Source organism: Corvus moneduloides, chromosome Z (assembly GCF_009650955.1).
Source record: "Corvus moneduloides isolate bCorMon1 chromosome Z, bCorMon1.pri, whole genome shotgun sequence".
NCBI classification, from domain to species: Eukaryota; Metazoa; Chordata; class Aves; order Passeriformes; family Corvidae; genus Corvus; species Corvus moneduloides.
In genome coordinates this window covers 71,958,211-71,972,407 of record NC_045511.1, presented here as the reverse complement: position 1 = coordinate 71,972,407, position 14,197 = coordinate 71,958,211, and the positions used below count along the sequence as shown (strand labels likewise).

Below are 14,197 nucleotides of genomic sequence, written 5' to 3'. Positions count from 1 at the left end.
TCTACCGCTAAACCATGTTTATCAGAACCACATCTGCATATCTTTGAAATACCCCTGGGAATGGTGAGCCAGCCAATGGTGAGCAGCCTGTTTGTGCTTGACAACCCTTTCCATGAAGAACACAATCTGAGATAATTTCCTCTTGTTCCATCACTTGTTACCTTGGAGAAGAGACTGACTCCCACCTGGATACAACCTCCTCTCAGGCAGCTGTGGAGAGAGACAAGGTTCCCCCTGGTTCCTTTGTTCCAGGCTAAACACCCCCAGGTCCTTCAGCTGCTCCTCATTAGTCTTGTGCTCCAGACCCTTCAGCAGCTCCATTGCCTTTCCCTGGACCCTTTCCAGTACCTCAATGTCCTCTGTGTCATGAGAGGCCCAAAACTGAGCACAGAATTCAAGGTGTGGCCTCACCAGTGCTGAGTAAAAGGGACGGTCATCATCCTGGTCCTGCTGGACACAGTATTTCTGATTCAAGCCATGATGCTCTTGGGCTTCTTGGCAACCTGGGCACACTGTTGGCTCATGTCCAGGCAGCTATCGACCAGCACTGCCAGGTCCTTTTCTGCGAAGCAGTTTTCCAGGGATTCTGGAGAGAGGCCGAGGCATCGTCAGTGATAAGTACTTTTTACTGCACTGCCCACCAGGGTTATCATTTTATTGCATTAATTTCCTGCCCTGGGATGTTGCATTCCCATGCATAGAGATGTGTTGAAAATAGCAAATATACTGGTAAAGGACTACAGAGAGGTGAAAGAACCTAAAATAGTGCAGTTTCATAGATACTGCCCATTGGGAGGATCTGTTACACTTCCCTAAACTGTGCTTCACAGAATCACATTGTTGAAAGTAGACCTCATGCGATGTTATCTATTCCAAACACCCTGCTCAAGCAGGGTCAGTGAGAGCAGGTTTGTCAGGGCTGTGTCTGGTCACATTTTGAATAGCTTCAAGAACTGAGATTCTAAACACTCTCTGGGGAACTTGTGTCAGAATTTAATCCAGGCTTGCAACAAAAACAACAGCAGATTTCTTGTCTTCAAACAGAATTTCATGGTGGTTTTGTGCTTATTGCCTCTTGTTTTGTCAGTGAGAAAAGCCTTGTGCCATCTTCTTTATACCTTCTCTTTGGGTATTAATAAGATCTCCTGCTAAGCTTTCTTTTATCCAAAAAGGTCGCATCTCCCCCAGGCTTTCCTCATGAGACATTCTGTTCATTAGTCAGCTTCACAGCCCTCCTCTGCTGAGTAAAGATGACCTCCCTCACACTGCTGCTGACTCTCCGACAGCACACTACTGGCCACCTTCACCATGACAACACTCCACTGGCTCATGGTCAACTTTTTGCCTGCCAAGACAGCCTGCCAGTGCTTTTTTAGCAGCCCTGCAAAGAATGGGTCAGCCTCCAGTGTTTTCTGGTGGCTGGTGGTGTTCCTCTGTGGGAAGAGATGGGATGGAGTTGATCTGCAGGCTGTGGGACACGCCTGCAGAGGCACATGGCAGCACAAAGGAGCACATGGCAGCACAGAGAGGTTTGTCTCCACCGGACCCTGGGGGGAGGTGTCACACGGCAGAGCCCTACAGAGAGGAGCCTGCTGGGAGCTGACAGATGGGTGAACAGCGAGTGATCACCCCACAGAAGGACATTGAGAAAGTGTGTTGCTGATGTAGCAACATGGGATAGGTCACATAGTGAGAATTACCATGTAAGGAAATACTGTGCCTTAGAAAAGTGTATAAAACCAGCTCATTCCTTTGAATAAATGATTCAGATCCTCTGCTGGTCTGGGTCTGTGTCTTGGTCACTCACATTCCTCCCCAGGTGCAAGGCTTCTCACTTCCTCTTGTTGAATTTTATGAGCTTTCTGCTAGCCACTTTCTCCAGCCCTTCCTGGTCCCTCTGAATCACAGCACAAGCACCTTGTCTACCAACCACTCCTCCCTGTTTTTTGTTGTCTGTCCTTCAAACATACTAGTTGGTATGCACTGTGCCAAGAAATAGACTAGTGTACTAGTTTGAAAACAAACCAGTGGGAGACACTAAGTCAGAATAACAATTTAATAGGGAAATAAAAGGAGGGGGGAAGGAAAAAAATAAAAGCAGATAACACTAGGTTAAACTGACAGAGTCAAGATACAACCTGACACCCTGTTAGTCAGGGTGGTGGTAGCAGTCCGGTAGAATGGTGGCTGCAGTCCTCCTGAGGCAGTGATCCTGTAGAAACAAAGGGTCTGCTCTTCCTCAGAAAGTCCAGTGGTGGCTGTGTAGCTCCTGTCCACTGGAAATCCAGTGGAAGGGTTGTTTCTGGTGTTCAGAATCTCAGATTATATCCAGGATGGGATGCTTGGTTCCTCCCTCTGGGTGGAGCATCTCACAATGGGGTAATGAGTCATGAGGCCAAGTGTTGATTAGGCTCATTAACAGAAGATAGTCCAGAGGGAGTTATCTCTGAGTCATTCGGCAGCACAATGATGGGCCATTAACAGAAAGATAGTCTGGGGCCAGGAGGCAAGGAAAACACTGCCCCACCTGATTTCACCAGCTCATGAGGATGCTAATAGAATACACTGCAACCCAGGACAACTAGTAGTGAAACAATATGAATGAAGAGATGCTAATGGCTTTAATTCATTCTTCAGACATCCCTGCCTAATGTATGACATAGGTGTCATCTAAGCCAGGAAGACACTGATTTATTTTTCCTTGTTAAGAAATAGTCACAGTACTTAGTCTATATGCTGTTAAAGCAGAAGTACATATACTTGGTGTATAAATATTTTTCTTTTACTAACAAAGAAAACACAGAGGGTACTTCCTGCCCCTCCACCCCCTCAACTTCTCCAATTCTATTTTCTCTTGTCACTAGAACACTAACACACATTTAAGCTGTGTGTTTAACAGTCTCCAACATGTTTGACACCAGAAATTCCAAACAACCCCCAGTGATTTTAGGAAAAGCAGTTGGGAAATAACACTGATTTATAATGGTAGCCCAGCTAACAAGGGGATGTAGAACAAATACTTTCCAATAAAGCATGGCAACGAAAGATGGATCAGAAGCAAATAAAAAATCAACCTAGAGATAATGGTGACAGAATTATTAAAATTATATCTTTCTTGTAAGTATAAAATTATGAGCCTAAATAACTGATGTACACAGTTACTTGACATCCAGATAGATGTTTTTCCAAATTCATGGGATACTTCTATGTCAAATTATCTAAATTGGGCCTAGAATTATTTGCATCAGCAAATGAGATATCTTAAAATGGCCAGACTAAAACACACTCTACAAATTTTATATTAGAATCCATATCTAGCACTGCAACTTTTTTGCTAGATAAAAGTCTGTGATACATACAAAGTTCAAGGAGCTTGCAAAATTTGATTTCCTCTGACAGCTGAGTACTTCTGTACTTCTGTATGCACAATGAAGATGAATATAAAATTTAAACACCCCTACAAAATTAAAGAGTAGGCACAAAATTAAACACTAGAAGGAAAGCCCGCTTTTGGCTGACATTAGTAATAGACCATAAGCATTCCAATAAGTCAGGAAATGAATTTGTGTGACATTTTAAGTTCACTAAGTTGGATTTCTCCACTTGTGTGAGTTCAAAAGCCAGATAGGCACTGATTTATATTTCCCTATTAAGAAATAGTCACAGCATATAGTCTAGCTGATTTTCCATTGTACAGATAAATAGGAAAAAATATCTAATATGACAGGTTAAGGGAAAAAGGAAGATTACACTGAAGTGCAAGACTGGAGAGCACATGAGAAATGACTAGCTAAAGTCATTGAAGCAAATTGTATTCAACAATCTGCAAAGGATAGTGTCATCCTTTGTAGAAGTAAGCCTGATTCTGATTCATAAAACAAGGTTCAGATTTATGCTACAATTATTTGATTCAGTTCAATTTACTTACAATAAAGGGAGGAAGATGAGAATCCCAATGATGTAATAAAAATACTTTGTCCTATACTTTGACCAGAGACTGGTAATGTACACATACCATGAACCTGTACCAGTTGGATGTGTTGAAAGCAGTTATTTATGCTGCACAGTTGTGGAAATCTGATTCATATTCTGAGCAAGATTCTGATACAATAAAGCTTTTTCTTTATGGCTAATATTGAACCAGTGGTTTTAAGCACTCACATACATAAAACTTTGCAGAACAAATGCATAATGGTAAAATCAATGCTTTTTAAAGTATGTTAAAATCAGAAGACACTTGTAATAGGTGAAAGGCTGAAATTTCACCAGAAGAATGTAATGTGAACCCTATCTTTTCATTTATGAAATTTAAACAGCAGACTATGAAAGGTTTGTGTAGCTTTTATAAGAAACTTCACATGAGAGTTTTCTGCATAAATTAGTACTACCAAAACAAGGGAAACCACAGGTGATATTTTAGAAAATGATTTGGATGAAGCTGTCAAACACAGGGCTATAGAGTATCAAAGAAAGCATTGAAAATCTGCCCTGCCCAAAATGTAACCCCAAAAGCAGTTGAATTTATTTATTACTATGATAAATAAACTTTCTCAGAATGTATAGGATTTTATGAATATATAGAAAAAGTATAAAATGTAGCCCAGACACCTTAACTGGACAAGTAGAAAGAAACATACCAAAAACAAATGAATACTAACAATGAAAGGGAGATGAAAAGGATGGTGAGAAAAGCAAGAGAAAAATATTGTAAATAATCTTCAAAATGTGTTTTTGCTTCCTTTTAAGAAGAGTTCATGCTTTCTGACAAAAATAACATTAGACATATTGCATTGTTTAGTTTTACTTGAAGCATGGTGTTGTAGAAAGGACTGCTCTTTTCTCGTGACAGTGCAGCAGACATTCTGAGTGCTGTTCAGTGACGAGCACTCAGCATGCTCTGTCTCTGACATGGTGTTCTTCTTCTATATCACCCAGGCAGAAGTTGGAAATCCATAAATATTTCTAAACAAATTGTCCACTGATTTTTTTCCTTTTTCTCTACTTTCCATTTGTTCACAGCTGTATTGTAAAATTCTAGAGAGCGCCACTGAAAATTTTTAACAGTTTTCCAAATAATAGTTCAAGATCTTGCACAGTCTTGTAACAAAATTTTCAGTCTGTAGTATTGTTACCTATTTCGGGGTCCCCAAGAGCTAATTTATGTGGTGTGATTTTGCTCCAACAAAAACATTTAAAACACTTCAACACATGAAGAATTCCACTTTGACCACAGAGTTTGAATTTGGAGTTCTGATTGCCTCTAACAAATACACCGAGTGTTGAGAGAAGGAGTATTAAGTAAACAAATTTCTTTTGAACTCAGTAAACAAAGACCACATGTAGGTTTGTATTTGCTCTTTAATTTGCAGTATTAAATAATCTTAGCAATAGTACTGCTTTAGCGATAGTCTAAAGATTATTGCATAAAGATAGAATGGAGTCTATATATATTTTATTAAATAGCCTAGTTTAATGGAGAAACACAGGTAAGCTTTCAGGTCATTACTCCAGCTATTTTTCCAGAAAACATGAGTGCTGTTGTAGCCATTCTGAAAGTGACATTTCTTTTGAATCTTAGCTATTCTTCAGAGAGATATTTTCCTTCATTTGTTCATGTCCAGTAAACACACAGTAGATTTCAGATACTTTAGTTCTTTGAACAAGCTAGGAAATGTTTAGTCAGATTTTTTATGACTTTTTCATTTTATGGAAAGACTCTCCAGAAGGTTTGCATTTCTAGCACAGAATAGTAAAAGAAACTACAGTACTTCAGTTATTTTAATAAGTTGCTGGAGGTGAATCAGCTTTTCCTTTGCAGTCTAAATTTAAAGTGTATGTGACATGTACCTGCCAAGAATAAAGAGGTGTAATTGCTAGGGCTACTTCTCCCTAAACAGAATGTTTTCATGTCAAGATATTGGGGCTGTACCACAATATGTCTTTCTTTCTACTATGACAGCATGTGATGTCATGTTCTTTGTCTGTACTTAAAATGTGCATTTGTCCTTGACTGCATTAATGATCAGGGATAGATTGTCCTTTCTAGTGTGACACTTTTATACAGAGTTAAGGGTGATGCAATAAGGACTTACATCTGGAAAAATCTTCAAACACTTGTATGGGACGTTAGTACCATTCTACCCTACAACACTGTAGATGAATGGGCTGGATTCCTTTATCAATTGGACCATGCACTGGAGGTATTTAAAGGATGTGTAGATGCAGCACTCAGGGACATGGTTAGTGGTGGACTTGGCAATGCTGGGTTAATGGTTGCACTTGATTTTAGAGGTCTTTTCCAAAGTAAATGATTATATGATTCTATGATTTTGTTCCACAATTTAGAAGTCATCAGAAAACGTTGAAAGCAGCAGGCCTTACAGCTTCTGTATGTTCAGTAATTGCACTGATTTAGACTCCACTGTACCTCTGTGGCCTTGTGATACTAAGTTCTTGAATAGAGTGCAAGAGGATAAAACCTCACCCTTTTATATTTAGTGACTTTGCTGTTCTGCTTTCCTTGTTTTGTCTGGCTGAACTCAATTCAAAGATGCGGAGGTGAACAGCCAAGTGAAAATGGAGAGCATTCATCTAGGTCAAAATAAAACTATATGCAATTGAGTTTCAAAGGACATCTATCAGCAGCCATTAAAATTCTAATATCTGAGTCTTAGACAAAATTTAAAGAAAAGAGCAAATGACCAAACATTAATCAAGTCTCTTTACAAAGGTTAAAGAAATGGAAAGTGATGATAACTTATCCTTGCTGCAGTTTTCATAAAATCACCTCATGGCCTACCAAGGTTACTGAGTTGTATGTCATCCTAAAATGCATGGGTAGGGACTGAACCTTTTTTCTCCCTGATAATATCTCTTCTTCAAGTATTACAAGTGTTAACTGTATCTTTGTTTTCACAGTTTATGCCCTTCTATCCTACAGGTTCCAATACAACTGCCGAAATAATTCTGTTTTTCTTATTCTCTCATATCCTTAAACTAAACCTTACTTTTTCATAGGTCTTGTAATAGACTGGATTTATTGTTGCATCAGCTTACACTAGGCAAGCCTCTTATTATAATCACTCTTTAATAGCTTGTAGGGAAAGATCTTTGAGAAAATGTAGAGAAACTGCAGTACACATACAATTATTTATGTTTACTTGTCTTAAGGGGGCAGCAGCAGCACACTGCACCTCTAGAGCTGCATTTGTCTGCTCTGCCTGTGGACAAGATTAAGTGCAACTCTTTATTCGGTAGGGGAGCTTAATGGGATCTTGGTGATGTTTGTCATATCAGGTCTTTACAAAAACAAAGTCTGGTGTTTCAGCCTGATAGTGTTCATTTTTTGACATTTGTTGGACACATAAGCAATTTAATATCGTGTTGAAGTACTTGGTATGTGTCACTGTAGTTTAGCTGGACAGGTATAAGGCTGCTGCTGCTAGCAGCAGCCACATATGCATGTTTTCACAAGCTTTACTCATCTGGAATTGGTTTCTGTAGTCATTACTAAGGCCTTCAGGACATAATATGGAAATAATAGAATGCAAATTTACTGCGGCACCACTCTTTAAAAGCCACAAGGTTTCTGTACTTTGACATATTGTATTCTAAATCCCTTACACAGAACACAGTTGATCTAATATGTTCTGAATCACTCTCACATTCTCCTCAAGTGTGATGCTTACTAGGCCCTTTGTCTGCTTTCTCAAACCAGTGTCTGAACAAGTAAATAGTTATTGCTTGGGTGTCCTTTTTTATTGTATCTTCTTGACTCTGTATCCCATCTACTGTAAATATACATAAATACATCATAAATACGTATTTCCGTGCGGGTGAAAGGCTATGAATACATGGAATTTCTACCGAATTCCTGGAATGGGTCCATGTAAGAGGAATCAGGGTTTCACCAAGTGTCTTCTAAAAGCAAATGTATTTTTCTTCTGTAAGTGGCTTTATCTGAAAAATCTTGAGATGCACTTCATAGGAGTGTATCTGGAGAAGACCCAAATCACTACATCTCTGCATGTGATGCTGAGAAAAGAAATAGCTGATTATGCAGCTAGTGCTTCTTCTTCAATTTACCTCTATTCATCAACGATGTATTGTATGCAAATAGTGAAGCTGAAGGTAACAACTGTGGGGACTAAACTTCACTGAGTAATCACTCAGTGGTAGCATGATGTAATGATCTGTGGCAGATACATTAGAGTGGCCATTTAGCAAAAAAAAAGTTGAAAGAAAGGCATTTTCTTTTCTCTAAAAAGCAGTTACCAAATTACTGCGTCTACCAGATAGACCATTCACTATGGCTATCACTGACCCAGAGAAGGAAATTTTCCTACCTGTAAAGTTGTTCTTTTTTATGTATGAGGTAAGCATGAATAGCAGAGAAGCATGCTATTGTCAGCTTCATGTGTGAAAGCAAAATTCATCCAGTTACTATGTCCTGAATAATTTTGATTTTTACAACTATTAGAGCTTAAATGCAAGGGAGAACAAAGCGTGTAGAGTGAAATTCTTTGCTTATTTTCTCTATCAAGTGGTGCATCTGTTCTGGATTTGGAAATGTTGGCTGCACCTGCAGGCTCACAGAGATGAGCAAAAAAAGAATAAAACTACTCTGCTTTCTCCCAAAGAATAAAAATATTAGTCCCTTGTAATAAAAGACTGCAATGGTGTAAGACTAAGGAAGCTATGGTAGTAAAAAAGGTTCTCCCACATGAGATATCCTGGAGGCCATCTTTGTCATGCCAGCCTACTGTAGCTCTGCAACACAGTAGGCAGTTTTTCTTTACTTTTAGACAAGTGCTGAGAAATATTTTGTTCCTGAGTATATAGTGTGCCACTGATGTAAAGAGCATTTTTAGTATTCAGTGTCTGAAAAAAGTTTTCAGAGTCTTCTCTTCTCACAGCATTCAATGCTAAGTTGTAGGAAAATGCAATCAAATCAGGCTGTTAGCCCACATACTGCAGTAGATACACAGCATCCTTTATTCCAAGAAACTCTGTAAGATGAATAAAAAGTAGAAAGATACACAGGTCACAAACCAAGAAAACCTACTGAAGACATTGTTTTGATATTAAAAGTTGTTCCTCTTTACACATACCTGTTTTTTTTCTGTATTCTCCCTGTATACCTATATGAAAGGTGAGAACAAAGACATCTAAAACTTGACCAGAACAAGACAAGATCTTTCTAGATAAGATCACACTATGTTGCACACTCTGAGCAAGATGACACAGCAAATGACAGAATGTTCTGGTTTTTTCCATCTTTTTCTCTTTGCTCCCCTATTTGCATTGTGCGTGAGCCTATCTGTGTAACCTTCCACACATGTTAATATGCTTCATATCCTCCCCTCACATAGTAGTCCTTCTTGCCATAATGTACTGGATAAGAAACACTAAATGGCATCTGATTATGACTATCAATGATTCTATAATTCCAAGGCCTCTGATTTTCAGCGATTAATTTTCTATGAGAAGTAGAACTTGAGTTAAAACTATTTGGGTTCCTTCCTTCGTGTTTTTTCATCATAAAGGATTTAGCTTCTTGACAGTTAAATATAATTCTTCTATCCCAGGATTTGCTGTATGAATATTAATCAGACTTCTTCCTTGTGAAAAATTTCACATGGTTGTCTGAAGTTACACTTTGCTTTATAAAGTACCTTGCTAACTCTGCACTGAGCCAGGCAATGTGGAGAATGTCATAGCTAGCACTCAGTAGTGGAGGCTGCAGTGCTGCCCTGCTGTGGGGTGTGCAGCAACAATCACTAAAGGACAGTTACTGGGATTCCTCTGCTCCTGGAGGGTCAGTGCAGCATGTGAAGCCACTGTGCTTTCTGCTCTGGGTCTTTTCACCTGTGTGATGCACCCACCGAAAGCTATCATATGGATATAGGTGGGATTTATTAAAATGTTATTTGTATCACAGGATTTTTAACTCTCTTCACAATGGGAGCATTCATTGTTGAGTATCTGTTGGGTGCTCAAGCAGTAATTCCTGTGCACACAGACATAAGTATATACCTTCAGATGACACAAAATCCATAACAGAAGTGTTTGACCTTTGGTCATAGCTATGAGAGATTAAAAGGTTGTTTTTTATCAGACTAGTGTATAAATACTGTCTACTTTAAACCGTATGTACACTCCAGTGCACAGAGAGACACAGCATGTGTACAAATAAAGATGTGGATACACTGTATTTGGACCACTAGTCCTTCACTTGACATATTACTCTGCTACAAATTACAATGATCTTGAATCATGCAAGAGCATCCATGTCTGTAATTTTCCTTCAGTGGGGTCAAACTAGGTTGTATTGTGGGTTCAAAAGACAACACCTATGTTGCAGATGGATTTTATACTTTTGGATGTTGGTGAGATTCTTTCTGGATTTCAAGAATCCTTTTCTCAGCACACAGTCTTCTCAGCATTTGGGTGATAACACTTTGGCTAACATTATGCAGTAAACTACCCTGTGCATCAGACCATGTAATAAAAAGTGTTTTTTTCAGACTTTTTTCTCATATTTTCTGCTGATGTTAGTTGTCATCTTGTTATTTAAAAAAAAATCTTTTTAAAAGGATTAAAAAAATTATATATTGGCTCCCTTCATCCTTGTGCTGGGAAATAAAAAAATCATGACATAATGCCTATCATAATCATGACATTACCAAGACAAAAATATATCTGGGCTATGTTAAGTGATTAATGAGTTTAAGAAGTAATAAATGACTGTATGCTGGGAGGAAAAAGACAGGGGAAAACCAGAAGGTAAAGAAAAGGTACTCATTTATTTTACAGTGATTTACAGATTATGAGATTATGCACTTGCAATGAATACAAAAGACATTTTGGGGTGTTAAATCCATGTGAACACAGAGATCATGAACAATACTCTCTGGAAAACTTAAATAGTCCTTGTAGGCCTGATGCCTGAAGACGCTGAGCACAGGATAGTCTCTACTATAGCTATTTAACCAGGTATATTTATAATCTTTATATCCTTTAAAAAATTGAACTCTGTGTTCTTTGATATGGGGCAAGGAGATCAATACATGAAAAGGTGGTTATTTAAATGCAAACACATTTTCATTTATCTTGAAAAGGATTTTATGTGTTAGACAATGAAATAATAAACCTATAAAAGTGTGTTCCCTTTTAAAAGTAAATCTGGTAGTTTCAGTCTGACTATCCACGGCTTCAGATAGTGACAGTGATCAGAACGTACTGCCTCAAGATTTTTTTTTTGTGTTCTCTCAGTTCATATGATCTCAGCACACTGTTTGATTTATCACTATCCACTCTACAAACAGTGTCTGACTGAGGGAAACAGGCTGTCTTAGGGCTGGCCTTAGGCACTAGAACATGGGCAGCTACTTGAGTCAGAAGGCTGCTGAGAGCAGCAAAAGGCCCTTTGTGCCAGTGCTCATGGAAACAAGGAGCAATAGTTAATGCAAAAATGTTTACCCTGAATACCCCATCTGCTAGTGACAAAGGATTCAGAATATATTAGGGACTGAGATGGAAGGAATGAAAAAGACGCTTAACTAACCTCAGCCTTCTGTAAACCTCGTCTCAAAAAATGGCATGCTGTTGTTTGAGGGATTGTTGTCCTTGTCCTTACCCTTAGATGAGGCTTTGTTTCTGTGTACCCCGTCTGAGACAGCTTTCAAGCTTAGAAACCTACACATAAGATTTTAAAGCCCTCTAAAAGTTGTCCTTAGAATTTGCATCTGCAGTAGTAAGAGAAGGCTGTTTTGTTTAATTTGTTGGTTTGGTTTAGGTTTTTGGGGTTTTTTTTTAGTTTTGGGGAAGGGGGTTGGGGTTTTTTTGTTTGTTTGGGGGTTTTGTTTGTTTGTTTTGTTTTGTTTGTGGTTTTTTGTTTGGTTTGTTTGGTTTGGTTTGGTTTGGTTTGGTTTTTTGTGGTGGGGGTGATAGGGCTTAGGTTTGGTTGGGGTTTCTTTTTCCCTTGAATGCAGGTAGATCACATTTCCTTTTAGTTTTTAATGTGAATAGTACTGCTCTGAAAACAATTCCCCAAAACAAAAGCTGCTGTGTCTCCAAATATGGTATATGTAACAGTAGTGATGTTCGAACTGCAGGAGACTACAAAATTGTTCTGAATTGTTACTAGAAACCAGGCTCAGACACTCAAAGCACATGTGAAATGTCAAGGGGACAGAATGGAGCTGTGCAAAAAATGCACTCCCTCGCACAAAAAAATCCTGCATACAGCTGATGGAAACAATAAAGCATATTAAATGTGCAGGAGAATGCCAGGACACCTGAGATCTGCACAGAGGAAGGATGACTTAACAGTAAAATAAATATTGCTGTCTTTTACTTTAGTAGTTTTGACAGTCGGTATTATAGGCTGTGTCTGGGGGAAGCAGTCAGCTTCAAGGAGGTCACAAAGTTAACCTGCCCACCATGCTGATTCAGCACAGTGGCACTTACCAAAGCACACAGAATTCTTCTATAGCACACAGAGCTTGCCTGAGCATCAGAAGAAATCTGGCATTTTTTTGTTTCCTGCAGGCCCCTGTGTTTTGATGTCAGGGAGGGCATCTGCAGAAGCTGGCTAACCAAGCTGGCAGACCATGGGAAGTGACAAGAAGAGTGATTTATCTCCTGACCTATTTGTAGGAGATCAGTGCTCAAATGTTTACAGTAAAAAGGTCAGGGTAATGAACTGCTTAATAATGAAGCTTTTTCTGAGCTTGTCTTAGAAAAGAAAAAAATATCGCAAACTCAGAAAGAGACATGCAAGAATCAAGAATACAAAACTACAGTGAATCCTATCTTTTTTTTTCCCCAACCAAAACAGTGTTAAACCATTATTTTGAAATTCAAACTTCATAGGCTGCATTTTAGTTTTTTGTTCATTTGGGGTTTTTTTCATTCATAGAAAATAATGGCAATAATATGAGAAGTTTTCTACTTTCCTATAATTACTTTCACTTTAAAGTAATAGCCAATATATCACGTAATAGAAAATGTGGTTTAATTTGGAATAGTCTGACTTCCTATTTGTAAGCAGCTTTGCAGAAAAGCTCCATTTATGAGCTATAGTTGTTTAATAATTTATCACTCTGGAAGCTTTAGCTTTGTGCACTAGGAATAAATCTATGACAAAAGTTTGAAGGTAAGAGTTTTTATTACATTAACAGGATGCAAGTAATGTACACAAGCTTTCAGGATCTAGTTATACTACTTATCCCCTCCTTTGATTTTCACCAGATGCTGGATTTCAATAAATTGAGGGGAACATTCTACAGACAACAGAAGAAAAATTGTATGCATGCAAAGTAGCCTATAATGTAACACACTCAATGTGGCAATAGCAAGCCCAGGAGTGTTAAGCCATACAAACATCAATGTATTGACTCTGCTTTTCACTCGAATAAAATCCATATCCCAGTGGAGCAGTTCCTGTTTCTGAACAGTTCACAAAGGCACTGTGGTGCCCTCCTCTGTTTCCAAACAAACCTTGTGCAAACAAGCATTCTCTTTGATCTTTGTGGAATGTGGATTTATGCAGTGTCCGTCCACAGAAAAAAAATGTTCAAATGTGTGCTAGAAGGTCAAAAAGGTTGGCAATTGCTGCTTCACTAATGAAAAACCCACTTTTTTTTTTGTTGTTTTTGAGCAGATGGAAGCAGAACTATGTATGCTTGGAGGGAAGTGAACTTCTGTATTCCTCCCTATCATCTCAGAAAGTGTAAAAAGGCACTCTGAATGTCTGATAACAAAGCCATGTTGGACTAACAGAGAGATTGTTCTCCAGGAAGTGTATGGATTATCTTTCAGTTCACAAAACAGGAAAAATTTACTGTAATTTTCTCCTGTAAACACAAATCAATTAGCAGAACTAATTAGCAAAATCAATTAGTCTGTGAAAACACAGCTCAGGATTTGGCCCATCGGGTAAATCAGTGGATGGTTTAAAAATACCAGTATAATAACCCATTAATTTGAATTCATCCATCCCTGTATTTTTTCCTACTGACAGTAATTCTGGTAATATGCTGCATATAATGGATATAATTCAAGACAAATTACTATTTATAATTTAAAATGACAAGGTCTTTATAATGCTATGCATGGGATAATAGAAATGGAAGGAAAATATCTGTGTAAGAAGTAAAAGGATTTCAATTAGGTAAGCTCATATTTGGTGTGC

General features: G+C 38.3%; 1 protein-coding gene across 1 annotated transcript in view; it reads left to right on the top strand.

Annotated features, from left to right (window-relative positions):
* The window catches only part of LOC116438291, a 37,917-nt gene that overhangs the window by 6,863 nt on the left and 16,857 nt on the right, over nucleotides 1-14,197 (top strand). The gene's annotated exons all lie outside the window — the stretch shown is intronic.